General features: G+C 24.0%; 1 protein-coding gene across 5 annotated transcripts in view; it reads left to right on the top strand.

Moving 5' to 3' along the window:
• The window catches only part of LOC122850019 (CCR4-NOT transcription complex subunit 6-like), a 208,892-nt gene that overhangs the window by 125,921 nt on the left and 64,357 nt on the right, over positions 1–18,614 (top strand). Inside the window, exon 1 of one of the 5 annotated variants that reach the window (XM_044148972.1) lies at positions 2,548–2,644. The exons of 3 other annotated variants lie outside the window; for them this stretch is intronic. The gene's annotated coding sequence lies outside the window, so the exon portion shown is untranslated. Of the gene's footprint in view, positions 1–2,547; positions 2,645–4,238; positions 4,259–18,614 lie in introns of those variants that run through there. One more of the 5 variants, XM_044148971.1, reaches the window with a different exon arrangement.

The raw sequence follows: 18,614 nt of genomic DNA, 5'->3' as shown, positions 1-18,614 counted from the left end.
AAAACAACGAAGTTTCTCCGCCGGGAATCGAACCCGGGTCTTTTGCTTTCCAGGCAAAAGCCTTGACCAGTAGACCACAGGGCTTCTTATTTTGTCTAAGTTTCATCAAGTTAAATCCGATGTCCTATGCGTCAATTCATTTTAAAAAAAAAATTGGTTATACTTGCATTCTCATCTCCCTGGAATTGTTGTGAAGCTTTTGTATGCAACGTATCACAACTTCAACGTATCAACACTCTTGGATGCATAGAATTTTTAATAGATAAAAAAAAATAGAAAAAAAAAATATATAACTATATGATTACATATTTTTTTTAAAATAAAAACAGGTTTTTTTTCTACTATTTATTTCATATTTCTTCTCTACATACATTTTTATTTTAATGAATGATTTTTTTTTTTTTTTTTTTTGTGTCACCTTTATTTATATTTTTTTTTCTTTAACAAAAAAAAAGGATCGTTCATTTTTTGCCGAAATCTATTTAAGCCACTTTTATTTGACATCCACTTATTTTTTTTTTTTTGTGAAAAAAAACAAAATTATTTGCTTCGTTAACGTATTTTTAACGATAAAGCTCTTATCATGAGAAAATACAATAAAAAGTCAACAAAAGCTTAAGGGAAAAGTATAATTAAAGTAAGAAAAAAAAAGGAAAACTATTTGAAATTGTGAAGAAGACGAAAAATAGATAGGGCGAGTTTTTTTTTTATATTAAAGTGTTAGCAGCACTCAGCTGTATGATTTTTACTTTCAAGTTATTTCTTGTTACTGTCAACCTATTCGACCACGTATTGTTGAGGTTTTTTTTTACATATAACCATTGTTATTTTGTTCTCAACCACTATCTTCATTTTTTTACTTTTAAATGTTAACAAAAAAACCATACAGATATATACAAAACAACCACAATCATTTTACAAAAAAAAAAAAAAAAAAACTTTTTAAATAAATAAAATAAAATAAAATTTTTTCTGTACATCTAATCAATTACGAGAACCGCCAAAAAATTATCATCGTTGAAAAAATATTTTACCTTGTTTTTAGAGAAAAAAAAATATTACACATTTACTTTTATTTATAAAAAAATTTTCCTGGATTTACAAAAGAACTGTTAATTAAAAAGAAAAAAAAAAAAAAACAAAGACAATTGCTTCAATAGAAGGTCAACTTGATTAATGAGAAATAATTTGCGTTTAAAAAAAAATTAAGCAATTACTACCACTGAAATAATTGCTCCTTAAATTTATAAGAAAAAGAAAAAAAAGTTATTAGGGTGAAAAAAAAGTTTGTACATATTCTTTAAATTTCTTTAATTAAAATTTTTTTTTTAATCAAACACAAATTAAATTTTCTCAGTAAATATAAAAAAAAAGAAATAGTAATTTCACATATTTGTTTTTTTATTTATTTATTATATTTATTTTTAAAAGACGAAAAAGAATTTAAGGTATTTAAAAATCTCATTATTTTTGGTTAAATGTAGTAAAAGTCAGCATATGTTGTCATGTGCACACTCGATCGTTAACCCTTGCAATTAAATGTCGAGAATGTCTTCTTTAATAGTTATTACAGAACGATACTGACTCTTGAAGAAATATTCTTTTGAATGAGAAAATTTTTTAAAATAAAAATATGCTTGTGGTTAAATGAACACTGTGATTTTATTTTTTTTAAATTTTTTTTTGTGGTTTTAATGGAAAAGTACTTTGACATTTCTGCAATTAAACACGTGAATTTCTTTGACAAGCGGTAATGTGCATTGGACTTGTGTTTATGACCTCAGGATCTACCGTGATTGTTGTTGATATAATGATGATACACCGTACAACTATATTGCATTTTTTTTTTTCTCTATACATAACATTTTAATTACACTGTCGAATAATTTACAAATACAATTTTCATGTAATTGTATATGACATATTTTTTATTTAAAAAATTCAAAAAACAGCTTAAAAGGTTTTTTTCTTTTTTACAAGTCCAAATATATTAAAACCAAAATTTATTTTACAATTTAGAATATCATATTATCAAAAAAAAAAAAAAAAAGGATTGTATTATTAAAAAAAAAAATTATTTATTTTAATTCCATTTATTTCATCTTAAAATTTGAATTTATTTTGTTTTTTTTTTTTTTTTTCTCTGTGTCTCCCCCTATCTTCATTTTGCCGACCCCCGAATTCTGAAAAATAACCAAAAAAAAAATAAAATAAAATAAAAAACTTCAGTATTCTTTCAGCAAGCACGCGCGCGGTACTCTTGCTCCGGGATAAATTATTTTTATTATTATTATACTTCTAATTACATGTGTAAATTAATTGCAAAAATACAATAAAAATATCGACAGTGTAATAACGTTAATAATAACAATAATTAAAATATTAAATAAAAAGAATTAATTGTGATTTTGTGAAAATAAAATTAGTGACGCCATGAGGAATGCTCACGAATATTTTTTTAAATTGTTTGTTGTTTATAAGTGCAGGATTAATTATTTGATACTTTTATAAATTGTAAAAATAACGTGTGTACCTCTATTAAAAAAAAGAGTAAATTCGATATTTATTTTTTTTTTCGGAGTTTGTTGAGAATATTGATGACGCATTCTGTTGGCTGTTAAATAAGCTTGGACTTGTCAACATGGTATGATTTTTTTATATTTTCTATATTTATTTTTCATTAAATAATTGTCACATTTTTTTCAATAATTAATACATATTTTACCGATTATTTATTTTTATATTGATAAACATTTGAGTTTTATACGTCGTAATTTTTTTTTTTTCACCCTATTCCCCCTCAAAATTTGCGAGAAAAAAATAAAAAAATAATTACGTCATCCATTCTCCCCTCTATCAAGAATGTGTTTTGTTTGATTGGTACACACACATACACACGCCTTTCAATATCATCAGTCCATCCGAGCATGTTTTTTTGGAGTAAAAAAAAAAAAACAAAAAAAAATACCAAACAATATTTAAAAATTGTAGTTAATATTTTATTTTTAAATGTAAGCTAATTTTTATATCTATAATAATTTTCATGTGATGTATTTATTGACATTTTTTATTTACATTTAAAATAAAATTTCATATTTTTATCAATATATATTTTTAAAAATGTATTTACAATTGTGACGCAACAGCATTATTGTTGGATGATTCTTCAATGGTAGTAAATACATGCTTGAATAAATATTGTATTCAGTCGTTTATGCCAAAATGATTTTCTTCCATGTCCAAGATGCATGCCAAAAAATGTTTTTATTTTTTTTTATTTTTAATATCGGTTGTGTATATATGCGTATAAAAATATACATTCGATATGCAACTGCTGAGAACGTATTGCATGAATGTCCATAACCTCCAATGCATCTCTTCTTGCACTCGTATTCCCCGGATATTACTTCTCTTTATTCAGAGAAAACGACTTTTGTTTCTGACATCCGGCTGAGCTCTGTTGAAATGTCTCTTTTACTTCCTCTCAGTCAACCAGTTTTTCTTTTATTCTTAGGTGTGTGTGTGCACTTCAACTCCTTTTTTATTTTTTTTTATATCTTTCATTTTTTATTCCTTCTATTTGAGATATACTCACTCTTTTTCTCTCACTCTTGTACACCCACAAGCTTTCACCCTGGAGACTTGGCCTAGGTCCACACCGTTTTCTCTAAAAGCGAAAATTCCTGAGGGCAAGTAAAGGACTACAGAAACATAAATGTTAAAATGTCAAATTTCCTTTTTATCCAAGTGTACTCAAAAAAAAAAGTTTAACAAAAGAAAAATGAATAAAAACCGACTAAAAGAATTTATAAAAGTACATTTTATTCATGATTTATATTTATTTCGTTCTATTTTAAATATAATCAATTTTTTTATTTTTAAATTGTGAATAAAAATGAATAAAAAAATTTTTATTCAATCTATTAGTGATAATTAAAAAAAAAGCTCAATCCCACAAGTGACATTTACAATTTTTATAAATTATTAACGATGATGCAGATTTTAATTAAATTAAAAATGTTCATTTGCACAATAATAAAAAAAAAATGATAATAACGACAGTAACAATACATCATTAATATTAAATTTTAATTCAATATTAATTCAGTAAATTATTTTTAAATTTTACAATAATTTCATTTTATTTTCATAATATCAACATAAACTAATTTTTTTTTTTTGTTATTATTTGTTTCAGGTACGTGATTAATAATTTTAACTGGTGTCACTACTCTTAATTTAATCGTGGGTGAATATGGTAATGTAAAAAATACAAATACATAAATATTTTAATCCAATTTTTTTTTTATTATCACTTTATTTGATATTTTTTGTTTATCGAAAATCAATAACTCATCTTTAATCTGGCAAGATTTATATTTTCAATAACCCCATTCACGCGATTATCTCCGTTTATTTATTTATTTATTTTTCAATTTCACATGTTTATTTGAGTGACATGTATCGTAATTAAATATCATTCTATTATATAATAATTTTAAAATTTAATTGTGCCATGTTTTTCTCTGATTAAAAATTGAAATTTGCATGATGAAAATAGTTGAAGGATTTTGTTATTATTCATATTTTTCAAGAGTGACGAATGATAAAAAATTATATACAATAATATTATTCAAGGTTTTCTCAACCTAATTCTCACGGGATAAATCATTTTTATCATAACGGTCGGTTGCATGTTATGATGTAAGTGGATCATTCAAAGATCTGTATCATTGTCTTCGAGGCACATGCCGGAGGATGCTATTAAAATTGGTAGTCTATTGATAAATATACAGTGTGTATACCTTTAACTTACTAGAATAAAATCCTCATTATTTTTTTTATTTTTTACAAATAAAAAATAAAAAATAAACGAATGAATTGAGGTGAGGCTTTGTCAATTGTAGTCATCATAAATTGCCATTAACGAATATAAAAAATAAATAAAAAAAAACTAGTAAAAAAATATTTATTATCTGTATTGTAGTAAATAATGATTATTTCAAGGTTTATAACATTTGTCAAAGTGCTGATAATAAACGCATTATTTGAAAAATTTAACAATCGTAAAAGTCATGAGCTCATAAGAGGATATAGCTTTTTTTTTTTTTTTTATTTTCTCTCATGGTTGATAAAATACTATCAATTGAAAAAGACTTTCAATAGATGAGATTCCCTTGTATAGATTGTCCATCGTTTTGAGTTAGTCGTCTTTGAGTCAAGTAGAAAAATCAACTTCATCGTCAATCGATCTTCAAGTTCGATATGATGCGATCTTCGCTGAAAGTGATTTCTGTAAATGCACTAGAAGATAAATGATATTCGATGGTCATTTTATATCTTATGATAATGCATTATATCAATTTTGATAATACTCGAAATTACTTGAATCAATTGTTGAAAAAAAAATTTCTTGGATCAATTATTTTAAAATATCTTGATAAATAATTTTTTCAAAATTGAAAAAAAAACTTGTAGCAATTAACTTGATAATTCATGTGTCCATATGAAGTCAATAAGTGTGAATAAAAACTTTGACTTGATAGAATCAATTCGTTCTCTCATTATGAGATAAAATAACGGCTGTTTTTATACACCTCGTATAAATACAACAAGTTTAACTTCATGAATTGACTTTAATTCTATATTTTTTTTTTCTTCTATTTTTTTTTATTTATATCTATATATATGATACGTTTACTTATCCGAGTACAAGTTTAATTGGTCCCACGGTATCTAGTAATTTTTGTTAGTATAACCAACCAAGTATGTGTGTCTGAGTGAAGCTTCTTCATCACAGCTATTCACTTAAAGTTTTTGTGTAAACGTCTGTATAACTATATACATTTAAAAGCTCAAGAAAATGTTGAGACAGTTACTTTTCTCTGTTTCCTCTCACCTCTTTTATTTTATTTTTTCTATTTAATTTATTTTCAACTTTTATCTTTTACTTGTATTCTAGGATATTTATTTTATTACTAGTTACTTTTTGTGAAAAAGAAAAAAAAATAATAATGAAACAAAGAAAATTGTTGAGTACGGTAATTGGACTAATCAAGTTCAAAAAACGTCAGGAGGGACAAAAAATTACAGTCGTCACATATATTTTATTTGTTAATTTAATATTATAAAAAAAATGTGATTATTATTAACTGGTTAAATAATAATTTATTTATTTATTTTTATATTATTGATGGTCGTTTTATTTAATTATTAAATTAATTAATATTTAGTTGTGGTGACAAATTAAATTGTCTCAATCAATTAAATGAATTTGTCAACGTGTTAAATTTAAAACGTAAAGATATCCCCACACTGTTTGTGTACTTGAAATTCTTTTTTTTTATCACTTGGCAATGATAGTTTGATCGATATTTACGTTTACGATGTAGGTGCAATAATGGAACATATACTGTGATCATGGATATACAGGTAGATTGTGCACTCAACTTGTAGAAAAATAAATACAAGACTGGTATAAGGCAAGGCAAACTAATGTGCACAGGTGGGCGCGCATGCCACGATCTTTGTGTCGCGATAACACGAGAAACTAACCACTCACCGTGTGTTTTTATCTGCCGACAACTTAACTTCTATACTCAGGACTATGACCATACCCAACTACTAACGATAGAAAATAAAAAATAAATAAATATAATTCTGGCATTGTGCAAAATTACATTTTTATATTTATTTGTTTTTTTTTTTTTTTTTTAAAAATCTATTTTATCAAGAATAAATATTTATAGTTTATCCATATAACAATTTAGAAAAAAAAATAATAATTTAATTATATTTGAGCTTCTTTAAATAATTTTTTACTCATAAAATAATCAATATCAATTAGCATGAAACAATCGTCAATGTCATTCAAAGAAAAAAAAATAAATAAATAAAAGACCTTTTTTTTTTTTTTAAATCCAAAATGACAATTCAATTGTGAAAAAATATTTAAAGTGATCAATCAATCAAGCACATTTATATATTGCCCAGTTAAATTAACGTATGTTGAAAAAGAGACAATGTAAAATCAATTTTAATGACGACATTTGAATTGAGTTATTTGAAAAATAAAAAAAAATAAATTCGAGAAACTACACTGAGTAAAAATAAAAAAGACTAAATAATTCATTAGAATCAGCAGCTTTTTATATAATCAAAAAATCTTTTCACAATGTAAATTGATTTGTCCATTAACATCAATTTTTCATTTCGTTATTTACAACATTGATTTTATCTCGCAAGCTGATCATACTCAATATTAATGTCATTAATATTATCAATAGCAGTGAAATTATTCTATTGACAATGTTTTTTTTTTTCTTTCAAAATTAATCAACCGCGACACTTGAAATTAGAAATATTATATCCAACTCAATCTATTAAAATTGCTGTATCATGTCTTTCATTGTCTTCAATAAAATATTAAAAATTTATAAACAAGAATTTTATATTACAAAAGGTCATGATCACGATTGAGTCAATAATGCTAGAAGTACATTAAATGTGAGTCATTATTCTTTATATAATACTCGTTAATTACCATTAATTTTTTTTTATATTGTATACATTAGGATTGGCTTATCCATTCGTGTGAATCTTTTTTATCCTTCACAAAACAAAACCACTCCCTATATATATTTTTCATTAATTCAAGCGTATAAATATAAGATAATGAGGAAAAAAATAAAAAAAGTATCCATTAATTTACTATGTTATTATTTTTAAATTCGATCAGTCATTTGTAATTATCATTAATCATTTATTGATGAAAAAAATTATTTTTTAAAAATTATTTTAAGTAAAAACAATCATAATAATTTGAGGTATCTTTTTGTTGTTGTTCGCATAAATAATATATATTTTTTATTTTCATTTTTTATATCCGTTACTTGAATTTGTTTTATTATACATCATAAATCATGAGCATTATGATAATATTGATTAACAGTATTTGACTTTTAAAATATTAAATTTGGCAAAAATGTCTAGCTCTGGATATATCATTATTCATTGTAATATTTCTTGTTATTTCACATGAGCAAATTCATCTTCTATTGTGTCACTGAATAACATTAATCTGATTTCATGGTAATATCAATTCTCCTGATTATTGATTTATTCATTTAAAATTTAATATAAATTTTTTAAAATAAATATAAATCTATTAACAGGAAAAACTCATTATAAAATTATATTTCTCTATAATCCTTATAATCTCATATATAAATCAATAATTTACAACTTCCTCCATATAAATTATTTTAACTTTAAATAATTCTAGAGTAAATAAATTTAAAAAAAATATAATAATAAATACATCAGCTCTCCATAATCCCCTAAATAAATAAGTGATTCCATTAAAAATATGCAGAAAATAAAAATATGTTTATTTCTATTTTAAAAAAATTAACATATAAATAATTAAATTATTATTATTAATTTATTCAATCGCTTTTACTATTAGCATTTTGTTTTTTTTTTCAAAATAGCTATCTGTAAATGATGATCCCTTTATTCATTTAAAATATTGATGTATCTTTTTTTATCATGTGAATAATTAATAGCAACTATTAGCTACATTTTAAAAATATTATCATTATTATTTAAATAATCAGCTTGTCATGATTTGAAATAAAAAAAAAAAAAACAATTATTCATTTCCATTATTGTTATACACTAATGGCAATGGATATATATCGATCCATGGATTCAACTCACATTGGACATTTGATGTAGTTATACAGATAGAATTGATAAGTATCAACTCAATCTCGATACATTACCAATACCCTCTCTCTTACTCAACGGTTTATGCTAATTATCTGATATGGGTTTGTTATATACGTACAGTATATTCATACTGTCAATATTCAGAAAATTTCTATATACGTCGAAGCAATATCAAGATGATTATCATTAGGAGGAGTAAATTCTCGAAAAAAAAAAAAAAACAAAATAACTTGTTAATAATCTTACTTGGTAAATCTGATCATTCAAAGCGTGCCATTATGCATACCACCTGATATTTTTCCGATACTTAATCTTCAATTCTTGTTACAAATGACCATTCGTAAAAATTGAAAATCGATTAGATTGATCTGCCTTTACTGAAATGGCAAATTGCATAGTTTTTTTTTTTTTCTTTTATTTCCATTTTGCTTTTTCGAATAATTGTGATTATATTTTTTTTTTTATTGTTTAAAATTTTAATGATATTATCGGGAATCTATTTATGATTGTCTATTATCTTTGAATTTGAAAAAAAAAAAAAATTGAAACATAAATAGAAATATTGTAGATTATATTTAAATTCAACTGGATAGCCTTGGGTTATTTTTTTTTTTTAAATTTGTTATTAAGATATGTTCAGTGGAAATGATGTTGTTTTGTTGGGAATTTTCGCCTGGTCAATATTGACGTTTGCTGCTTTTGTCTTTACTTTTTCCTGGCTTATTTACCGTTAAAAGTTAAGTTTTTATAACATACTATTCAACCACACAGGGTAGAAAAAAAAGTTTAAAATTTATATGTGCATTTTGTTTTTTACTCAACTTTGAATATGAATTATAAAAAATTTAGTTTCCAATAAGATTAAATATAAAATTCAGAGCTTTTTTTTTTTTTTTTGTTACATATAATAAACAAGAAAAATATAATCAATTTATTAGTAAATTTTTTTTTTGATCTGTATATAGCTTTACAAATTTTCATTCGATTTATTTTTCATTTTTTTATATATCAAATTGCTTGCTGATTGATCTATATAAAGTTTACCCTCGAGAACATATAAGTAGCGAAAAGAAAGTGCACAATTGAGTACTATCGAAATGAATAAGATGGCAAGAGAAAAAAAAATGAAAGAAAAAATATAGAAAATTGAAAGTTTCTTTAGAAAAACCATTGATGCAAAAAAAAAAAAAAAAAATATTAAATTGATAACGACGATTCTTAAAGCTTTTTTATTTTTCTTTCTTTTTAAATTCTATAAATTCATTTAAATTGATTCAATATTTTTACTAACAATTTTTTTTTAATAACGAAAATAAATAAAAAATTATATTATCATTGTTATTTAAAATAAACAAATAATTTCAAATATAAAAAAAATTAAAATTAGTATTTTATTATTATTTTCATGCATCTGTTATTAATTTATGCTCATGAAAAAATTGACTTTTGACACTGTGTGTTTTATTATTTATAAAATTCAAAACGTTTAACGAACAAATAAAAAATCATTGAATTTATCTTTCAACAGTAAAAAGTAACAATTCTTTTTTTCATTAGTTTAAAGACCGTGAAAGAGGCATAAAATAAAAAAAGAAAAAATAAAAAAAAAAAAAAAAACATCGCGTGCAAGTGAGCTCGTTAGACTTCCGTTTAATCGTACTGTTCCATATTTCTTACAACCATTTCTTAATCGTTATCTATGTAAACGACGCTTCAAGATTCAAGCGTCTTTGAGACATCCAAGTAGATATTCTGTTCACCACTCACATCTATATATGAAAAAAAAAATAAAATAAAATAAAAATGAAAATGAATGGCTTGTAAGAAGATTTAGTGGGAAAATACTGTTGAACAAAAAAGTTGTCAAAGTGCTGCGCGTGGCAGAAAGAAGTATAATGTTATTGATCTTTTTATAATATATTTTTTTACATCGTAAGTTTTTTTTTTTTTTCTTAAATTTTAATAAAAAAACCAGTTATCAAGGTGAATGCCATGGTCATTAATCATCATAGTCTGCAAGTAAACTATGTGTAACTTAACCATCAAGGTTATACTTGCCGACTGTATTTAAAAAATAAAAAATATAATTCAAATGAATGAATGCATGACTACTATAAACTTTTTCTTCTATAATTTATTTTGTAATAAAAAAAAATACGTAACAAAGTAAATTTATCTCGTCACATAATGCAATGTAAAGTCAATTTTAACTTGAGTAATTCAAAATATATATACGTGTTATTTTATTGTTGTTTTTTTTTGTAAAAAAATTTTACACAAATGTCGTTAAAAGTTTGTTATTATTGTGAACACAAAATCCACTGGGGACTTTCGATGAAAGCTTGCTTTTTTTTTCTCAGTTTACTATTACTATTTTATTTTTATCAGATTAAGCTGCACCTCAGTTGCAACAGCATCGTAGTATCTTATTTTCTCTCTGTTGGTTTTACTAAACGATAGACCGATATAATAATAAAGATAGCAACCGTAGAAGCTTTGCGGTATTTTTTTATTTTTTTTTTTTTCCTAGAAAAAACAAGTAGTAAAGTCGTTGAAATCCTTCTCAAATTTTTTCTTTACCATTATTCACAAACCTTTCCATCTACACGATCCAACCCTCTTTATCGGGCTACTATCCAACCACCACACTTTATAATAAAACCAAATTGCACACTATTTTTCTGATAGTAGAAAATTAAGCTTAACGCGTGGTCGACTTTTGTCGTCGTTTTATTTTTTTTTTCCGAAAAAAATAAAAAACACTCGAGTCGTTGGTAAAAAAAAAATAATAAAAAACATATAACAAAATATTTTTGCATTTTTTTCTTAGCAAAGATTAACAGACAGTGCTTGGTGATTCACTGAATAAGGGTACTTTGATACATTAAAGTAGAGCGGCTTCGCTTTTCTTTGAAAAAAATTTATTAAAAAAAATAGCTCAAGTCTATGAAGTGCTTTAAAAATTTATAGAATTTTTGAGTGGCTTCATTTTTAAGTAGCTCTTGAAAAAAATTATAAAATGTCTGTATGCATAACATAAGTAAGATTATTTATTTATTCATTAATTTTTTTTTTTCTTGAATCATCAACCATTTATATTGTTAATTAAATAATTAATTAACTCAATAAATAAAATATTAATAAAATAAAAATTAATTTCTCGATTGAATGTTTTAAAAATATATATTTATAAAATTAATTTCAAATTTATATATAATATTTTTAATATTTAATGAGAAGATAGATAATAAAATTCAAGATTAAATGAAAAATCAGTAAATCAGATAAAACTTTTTCTATGCTATGTACCTAATAACCATACTTTATATGAAACTTGAAACATCATTTTCCTTTTTCTTCATGTTTTCTAAATTATAGATATATTTTTTTAAAAAGAAAAAAACTAAATCAATTAATAATATATATTTAATATTAATAATAGCTCAAGTATATATTTTAATTCAACAAGTATTTGCACAAGTAAATGATAATGCATGTGATGCGTGACAGTAAGCTATGAAGAAGACCACCGGTGTTTAACGATAAATACGTGATAAAAAAAATGATACAGTGTAATCTCATTTACTTGGGAATCACTTAAGAATTGAAGGCTATAATCAAAGATCACATTATGATGTATCATCAAATAAAAAATATTTCAATGATAGTTTTAGATTTTTCTTAAACAGGATTAGATATAATAATAAATATTACTTGATTAAAATTATTATTTTCTATTGAATTTTTCATAACTCAAATCAATAATCTTTTAAGGATATTGAAAATTAAATTAAAGTGCTTTTCAATGTTAATCTAAAGCTTATATTTTATTAATTTCATCAAAAATTCATATCGTTAAATTACTATTATTAATAATTTAATTTTATTCTATTCATTTATTTATTTTATAATTTCAATATATATTAAAATAGGTATGTAATTAGTTATTTTAAATAATTATCACTTGAACTATTTAAATATATTTCGCAACGTTTTAACGCCATACGAAATATTCGAGTATCCATCTGTGGTTTAATATCAAATCATACACTGAAGTAATATGAAATTATATAGTAATTTATGAGGTACAAGGATAGGCACGTGCAGAAATAATTCATTTGCATAGTCAAATCAAACACTGAGGACAAGGACGTCCAATTATGTTGAGAATCGTGCTTGAGACATGAATTTAGTCGTCGTTGCTTATTAGCATTTGCATCGTTGGTTTATATTCTATATACACTCATCACAATTTTACTACATCGACAAAATTTTACTGATTTAATTATCATAATAATTATTGTATTTATGGGGCTATATGTGAATTATTTCTTTGATAAAGCAATTTGGTTATTCAAAAAATAAATTTAAATATTTATATAAAACAATCAAGAGTCTCAAATAAATATTCGTTATTAATTTTATTATGAAAATTATAATATAACTTTTAAATCCATAAAATATATTTGCAGTTTTTTTTTTTTCAATAATATTTTCATTATTTTCAAGTGATTATTAATTCTGAAAATTATTTAATTTAATAATTTTCAATATTTTTCTTTCATATAAATTTTCAATGAAAAAATTTTAAAATAATATTTGATACTTTTTTTTTCAAATTATTTTTTAATAATCTCATCGTATATTCACGTTTTAATATTTTACCTTTTTTTTTATTTGAAAAAAAAAAAAAAAAAAAAACAATTATCCGTATACTGTGGTTAAGTACTCGAGACTATTCATATACACTGTTTTTTTTTTTAATCTGTTTTTCTATTAAATAAACGAAAAAATATAAAAATAAAGTGAAATAATGGTTCATATGTGATATACAAGAGAGTTAAAAAATTCAACCCTTGTGTCAATTTCAACTTTTTCGTCGAATGATACTTAAGCACGTACAGTTTTTACTTTTACAAACGTATAATATGAATATAATATTTATATACATACTATATAAGTCTGGTGAAAAAAAAAAATTATTATTTTTATTATTATTATAGCAGCAATACGTGTATTAAAAAAATCGTATAAATTAATTAATAAAAATAAAAGTGAAAAATAAAAATATGCTAACGGTATTTATTTGGCATAATTTAATTTCCATATGAAACATTTCCATATGAAATTATGTATACTATTTAAAATAATGTACATGGTTTCGTATATTATTGATTGTCGTTTATTAACACTTTTAAAATTGAAAGCTCCTGATCGTCTATTATATATGTAATGTCATTTATGCGCGCGCGCCACGTACGTGATTGGAATATTATTAATTGATCGTTGCATAATTCATAGTACTGATTTTCCGTTCATAATTCTTCAGTAGCTGTATAAATATAAAACACAACTAAATTAGATGATAAATTATTTAATTATTTAAAAGAAATTATTGAGTTTAAATTATGCTCTTTTCATATCATTTACTTTATTATTTTTATCTATGAATATTTTATATACTATTATTATCATTACGAAAAAATTATTCTTAGCATTTCCGGGTAAAATAATCTTGAAATAAAATATCTTGGTAAATAATTTTTTATTTAAAATTTTATATTGTTGTAAAATTAAATTTTTTAATATATTATCAAACCAATTTTAATGACTTTGACTGTGTCAACGATTAAATTACAATACCCATTAAAAAACTTTTATCTTTAAAATGAAAAATACATAATTTTGCTTGAATAAAATGAAATTAAATTATTCTCATATAAATTGTTATTACTATTACGTAAAAACAATGTATATATCATCATACAAAGTATTTATCTAGCTTTGTCGAAAAAATACAGATGTATATTTGAACGTGTTGACCATAAATTTAAAAAAAAAAAAAATAAAACGCAATCGTCTAATAACTTGAATTCATAAATAAAACATAAAAAATTTGGTATTCATCGGTTTTTTTTTTCTTACCCAGGAAGTAAGTCATGTGTATGCACTTGTGAAAATTTAATGAAAAATTGTAAAAAAGCTTCTGAATAAAATGAAGAAAAATAATAAAATCATAATATATAAAAATAAAGTTAAAAATTTTTATGTAACAAAAGATCTTTCTTGAAGATCAAATAAAAAATAAAAAAAAAAAAATTGATGTAGTCTGGTATAGCTGAATATTCTCAAGAGATTATAATCAGGTCTCTCAACATTGGAATCCCCATGGATGATCATCATCACCACCACCACCCAGTGTCTTGGTTTTGTTAGCACACACTCATTGCCTCACAGTACACGTAACGGTAACACAATGTCCAGTCAGTTGATCCCAACGGACACAAGTGTCATACAACCTTCCAATGCTGCATTTTCTTATAGATAAAAATCATATCTAAGAGCAATGAATACCAGCACGTATAACAACCCAAAAAAAAAAATAACAAATGAAATGAAAAAAAAAAAAAACATTACTTTATCTTATTCACGGTTCATCACCACATCCATCAACTTATAAATTTGTGTCTAAAATAATATTCCAACTTTTCAAGACACAATTCATGATATAATATTAAACCATGATAATCATTACACGTACCAACATACACATATAATCTCAATCAAATTAAAAATACGATAAAAAATAATAATAATAAAATTAACAAAACAAAAAAATTACAGATATTTATAATGATTCCCGTTGGTTTCCGTTATGCAACTGGCCAATGTTATTTTTCATCATATAATACACCCCACACGTTCACTTGGGGTTAATCCTCTGTGAAGAACGATAGGGTCCAGATGTTGTATCACCTTTTTTTCCTATATACTCGTACAAACATACCAACATGCATTTATATATATTTATATTTCTGAGGTGTGTCTGGCTAATATGACTGATAGCAATCTGTTTTAAAAAATTATAGAAATAAAAAAATAAGACAAAGAGTCTTGAAGACATAGTATGAGCCTTTTTGCTCTTTATGCAGTATACCAGACATTTTAATAAATGGGCATCAACCGAGGTTACAACCTTCATCACTAAGACGAGAGAAAATCCGCTTTTTTTTTTTTATTTTTTACTCTATTTTATTCTGTTGTCTCATCTCTCTTGGGTAAGGCCTGATAACATCACCAATCTCATCACGTTGTTTCCAATACACTTCTCTTTCTTTACTATATAATTTTTTTTTTTTCTATTTTCTTACTACCGACAACATCCTAGGCATCATTACTGAAAATGTCTTGCTGCCACCTTTGCTAACTCTATTTTTATCTATTTTTCTCTGGCAAACGTGATGTCATCAATTCATTTTACTTGCATCAATAACATTTCATGTCATGTCAACGTTCTTAACACATTGAAATAGATTGGGGATAAAAAAAAAAAATTATTTATAACATAATTAAGTATACTTGAAATATTAATTTAATCATAAATAATTTACAATTATTATTTTGATTGATTAATAAAAAAAATCCATGTTAAGATTAATTGATTCATTTTTTTTTTTTTTGTTTGCTTGCTTGCTTCTTATTTATTTTTTAAAACTTGTATAAAAACATAGTCATTTTATTTTTTTTTCTTTTATTCTCTATATAATTTTATTCGAAAAATAATAACAAATCCAGTATAAAATACGCTAAAGTTATTTAATAATAAAAATAAATTTTTTTTTGTCGATCAAATATACGACAAGTGCCCTTTCAAACTTTTCCAGTATATATATACTTTTTTGCATCATCTGCAGATGTATATAAATTTTTTATTCACCATTTTATATTTATATTTTTGTTTTTTTTTTTTTTTTTCATATGTTGTCAAGAGAAAGAAGAGTTTTATATCCAATGCGATCGATCCTTTTTAGCATTTGCCTCTATATGCCAGCTTACCATTTTTTTTTTTTTATTTATTTATATTTTTTTTCTTTTACTTTCTCACAATTTTGCATCCCTAAAGCTTGCCATGTACCAGTGAACACACATAATGATAGTACGGTTTGAGTTTATAGATATATATGTATGTATATTGGAAAATGGTTTTATAGTTCTGGCTGTAGTCATCACTGTGCCACAAAGCTTCCTGTAACTCGACCTACCAGACAGTTACTGCTAGTATATGTATATATATTGCTATACTGTACAGAAAAAACCCATAGAGCCAACAGAATACCAGTATTCTCAAATCGAAATCGAAGCTTTTCTATATAATACATGTCAAACGATAACAAAAAATATAAAAACAAAAATTCTAGCCATCGGAATTCACGTGATATCTTTTTCAGGTCTTTTTCATGTTTTTCTTTTAACCGAAAAAAAAAAAAAAAAAATTAAATTTTTTCATTTTTGCTAGTTTTATTTTCTTTAATTTTTTTTTTCCCTTTGCTATTGTCTAGTTTGGGTATATAAAGTAAGATTTAAGTATTTTTCTCTTTTACATTTAATTCTACTATTTTTTATATATTCATTTTTAAAAAATATCTAACTGTTTATTTTTTTTTTGTTTGTTTCAGGTATGTAACTTTTTTTTTACTTGCTTTATCATAATCATCATCGTAATCGAGTAAAAATATTCTATGTCATGGACGTATCATAAATAATCCAGTAAATCCAGATCGTTTTTAGTAAGTACTTTGAATTTTGAATAATATATATAAAAAAAAACAAAGAAAATATAAATATATTTCGGATGATCCTTTTACCAACGAGAATGTCAGAGTAGATAAATAATATAAAATAAATGTAATCCATGAAAAATAAATAAATAAATACAAGTAGAAAGGGTCAGTAAACTCAACTCGTCTATGAGACAAGAAAACCGGATCCATTGTCATCCAACGCACAAAACGATAGTCAGCTGTCAGCTAACAAATGATATGGCATGTTTATTTTGTTGTGTCAGACGTTATCGGTATTGCAAAATTATTCTTTCTCCGGTCAAGAGTCCCTTTGCTTAAACATTCATGAAAAGGTTCATATAAATAAAAATATATAAATTTGATAAGAAAAAAATTCCAGCAGCAACATTGAATTCATTTATAAAATAAATTTTACATAAAAAAAAAATAAAATAAAAAAATAATTTTCCAATGTACACCTGGATAATTTACAAGTCTCTATGAATCATTGATAAAGTCATAAATCAAGTATCGTCGAGTATGCATAATACATAAAAAAAAAAATTTGATTAAAAAATAAAACGTTGAAAGCTTTCGAGAAATCCTTTTAAAAAGATTTTCGTCCAACACTTTGAACTGCCAACTTATAAAATTATTTTTTTATCATTTGAATTAAATTTTTATAAAATTGTTTATATATTTTAAATATACAAATGTTTTGTTTGACGATATAAAAAAAATCATTTTATCATTTTAATATTGAATCTCAGTTAGTGGTTCATTTGACCCCGATAACCGTTAGAGCAAACCAATAATTTTAGCATCATGATAGAAAGCAGGCTTGAAGGCCCAAAGCGAGCAAAATATTAGTGGTGAACCATAAACTTTTGGTAAATTTTGGTTAAGTATTAGATAGTGAATAGCAGTTATCCAATATATGCACATATTAATATTTTTATGACCTTATTCTTTTTTACATAAATTCAATCATTTTCTTTTCGACGCAAATTTATTTTAATCAAATTATGTTTTTTTTTTATCTTCAATTTTGTGGTTTTTAAAATTCAATAATAATAATAATAATAATAATAATAATAATCTTGGGTATATTTATCGTCGACATTTTAGTCCCTGTCAGTGTCAGCTATGATTATGACACATTTGTGAAACTGATACGCATTGGTTTGATCTGATATAGCGTTGTAAATCGAGCGTAAAATCAAAATATAAATTGACGTATCATATAAGATGATTTTCTTATTTTCTTTATTTATTTTTTTTTATTATTTTTATATATATCTTTGTCCCACCTGTGTGCCT

The sequence above is a fragment of the Aphidius gifuensis genome, linkage group LG2 (genome assembly GCF_014905175.1).
Source record: "Aphidius gifuensis isolate YNYX2018 linkage group LG2, ASM1490517v1, whole genome shotgun sequence".
Lineage (NCBI taxonomy): Eukaryota > Metazoa > Arthropoda > Insecta > Hymenoptera > Braconidae > Aphidius > Aphidius gifuensis.
This window is presented reverse-complemented; position numbering and strand designations above follow the sequence as displayed.